Genomic DNA, 3,386 nt, shown 5'->3' with positions numbered 1-3,386 from the left:
ATGAGACATTCGATTCACATAAATATATAATCTACATCACAAGGGATCTAGTATTATTATCATTCAACCAAATCCAAGATCTAGCTATAGTACATGATCTCGGAGCTTATAGAATAGACGTGCAAGATCTTATTCGATAATACATATATCATATATAGCGAGTTGCTACTTAATTATAGTCTCATCATGCACTGCTCTTGAGACCCCTTGAGCCATTTAAAACCCAATTGGAAATCGCAGCAGTGCATCTTGAAGCCCTCACACTGAGAGGAATCGTAGCAGGCTGGCCCCTTCTTTTATGGGGTATGAAGCATCCAGTGTAATACCACATATGCCAGAAGGGCTTGCAATGTTTCGTTCCATTCGTATGTAGCCAGACTCTCCCCACTTTTCACCCCATGAGTTCTTCACAATCCAGTAATCCTTACCATTTTCATTACCGTAACCTACTACGGTCACACCATGATCTAAAAAAGTGTCGCAGCTTCCGGTGAATATTCCCTGCAAAAATTAATTATATATGTTATGACCTAAATGTCTAGTATAGAGCTTGACAGTAAGTAAATGTATGGAGAGAAATTAAAGCATGTCAAGTGTAGAAGAAAAGACATCAAAATACATGCATGGTTTAATTTATAAAGAAACGTACGCATCCCTTAAATCCCATTCAATTGGGCCGCCTAAAGATTCACAACTGGATCATGCATGTATTTCTTAATTGAACTTTTAAAAATATATATGTGGAAATAATCATCATCCTGGATGATGCGATACACAAATTAAGAAGCCTTTAATTTGAGGAAAACATTAGATTGATATGATATATATATTCAAACCGTACGTCGATGCAATTATATATCAAATTAAATTTAATCATGTGGACGGACGAATCTTACTGATTGATAAAATCGGAAATCTCTCCTGAGGCATCGATAGCAACACTAACTGGTTGATTTGCGGCGGCCTTTTGGAGAGACTTCTCATCCTTGGAAGGAACACCTTCATACGAATCAATTGACGCAACAAGAGTATTTTCCTGCATGATGAGAAAGGCGGGCACCAAACAAGAAAGATTTACAAAGCCATCCACATTCTAAACATAAAGTGTCTCTAGTCGCAAATGGTTAGTCGTCAAAATATCACCTTACAAGTCCCCTCTTTGGCCGTGTATGGGTAGTTCTCCTCGCTGCTGATGCCACCATTGTCAATGATGAACTCGAATGCATCGTTCATGATTCCACCACCGCAGCCATCGTTGTCGGTATCACAGTCCACTAATTGCTGTTCTGACAGCGAAATCAGATTACCGGTGACGATTTGGTTGATACCTTCGACGGCAGCAACCGCAGAGAACGCCCAACAACTTCCTATAAACACCATCAAGGGTATAATTAATTAGCACACCTGTTGAGATCATTGAAACAAACAAACTACTTTACATCTCATCTTTGACTTGTCGTCGTAACTTGCTAGAAATCTGTCATAAACTTATTATTTGATCTCAAAGAAAAAGTTTTAAGGAGATGATCTACTTAGGGCTGTAAATGAGTCAAAATGCTTGCGAGTTAGAAAGAGCTTAAATGCTCATGTAGCTTAAAGAACAAATTATTCTATGTTTGATGCATCGTAACATGCACGAGGTAAAATAAATGAGATGAATTTGTAAATCTAGCAAAATTCCCACAAAACAGGGGCTAAATTAAGAAGAGGTAGAAGCAGATCCCTATGCCAGTTACTCCAAACAGCGCGCCCTTTCTGTTAAAAGTCGATCGAACAAGAGGCCAATCAAATCAAAAGGGAACGGGAAAAACCTTCTTCAAACAAAAGCAAGATATCCAACTTTACTATCACTGAGTACACACACACACACAAATAAAAAATAATAAAAACTGAAGCGAACAAAGGAAGGACTAGCTCACCGCAATCGCCCTGATCCTTTATGGAGACGACGGCGCCCTTCTGCCTCCAATCGATGGAATCGGGCAGATCGTCCCCTTCTCTCAGACGATACCGGCTGCTGATCTTCCGGGAGGCGGATCTCCTCAGGCGGGAGAAGTTCCCCAGGAACCTGGTCCGGTACTCCTCGTTGGTGAGGTCGGCGAACCGGTTCATCCCGAGGCGGAAGGTGTGCTCCCCGCGGTCGGCCGCCGCATTGTGCTCTTCCACGAACCGGAGGTTCTCCTTGAAGACCTCGAGCCTGTATTCGTCCAGGTCTTGGTCGTTTTCGGCGGGGCGATGCATGGCCCTCCACTCCAGGTACAGCATTCTCACCTCCTCGTCGCTGCGGACGGGGACGGCCCCGCCTTGCTTGGAGAGGGTCAGGACGTCCTGATAGGGGACGGCGGAGACGGCATCGAGGGCGGAGGAAAAGAAGAGGAGGAGGAGGGCAATGGCGACGGCAGAAGCCATGAACAGAAAGAGAGAAGCTTGATGCTCTCTTGGCGATGGCAAAGCTTCCTTTATATAGAAGATTGTGGAAGGTTGCCGCCTTAAAATTTATTTATTTATTTCTTTATTTTAAAAAATATTATTTATTTATCATGAGTATATATTTAATTATTATTATTATATCTAGATGTGCAATTTGTTTATTTATGTGATAATTGACAAATTAAATGAGTTGGATTAAGGCTTAGTTAAAAGGACCAAATAATTGAGGTACGTATTTGGTTTTCAATCACCAATCAATCGACAACTTGTTAGATCAAAATTGTCCTTAGGATGAAAACTATATGTTACTTATAAGACTTAAGTCGTACGTTGATGTTTAATCGTTAAGAACTAATAGATAAATATGTGAAAGTGCACCTGAATATATTTTTAAAGTCATGTGATCGATCTTCCAGATTGAGACATTCTCTTGTGATTAAGAATAGAATTGTAAAAGTAATATATAATATAATTATTTATTCCACATATAAAATCAATATTAAATCAAAGATTATCCAACATCTCACATCGAGAACACTATTTCACCAACACTTTGAACCTTCATGCATTGTTAAACGTGAAAAAAAATGATTTCATGTACGTAACTTGAAGCTAGCAGCTGCATTATTAGCTAGATAGATATCAAACTATATATATATAATTCTCATATATATTTAAAGAAACTTTATATTATTTTTTCCTTTTTCTTTCATTCTAGACAAATTAGTCATGATTGAGGTCATGAATATGTCTTTTTCTACACAAAGAAAACAATTTTTATTTACAATTATCTTTATATATCTATCATAATTAATCTTTCCCTCGATCTGTATAAATTATATTTCTTCTCCTTAATTTCTTTGTCTCCTTTCTTGTCCTATATCTTCTCTCTCGAGTAAACAAACCTAAAGGGCAAAAATGTATAGTTAATGGAACAAATTAACATGGATGGCAAC

At 38.7% G+C, this 3,386-nt stretch overlaps 1 pseudogene; it reads right to left on the bottom strand.

Annotated features, from left to right (window-relative positions):
* Window positions 1-47: 47 nt before the first annotated feature.
* Window positions 48-2,409, bottom strand: LOC141838077 (zingipain-2-like; annotated as a pseudogene).
* Window positions 2,410-3,386: the final 977 nt, after the last annotated feature.

Source organism: Curcuma longa, chromosome 11 (genome assembly GCF_044706935.1).
Source record: "Curcuma longa cultivar G26 ecotype Majalengka, Jawa Barat chromosome 11, ITB_CL_G26_1.1, whole genome shotgun sequence".
Lineage (NCBI taxonomy): Eukaryota > Viridiplantae > Streptophyta > Magnoliopsida > Zingiberales > Zingiberaceae > Curcuma > Curcuma longa.
This window is presented reverse-complemented; position numbering and strand designations above follow the sequence as displayed.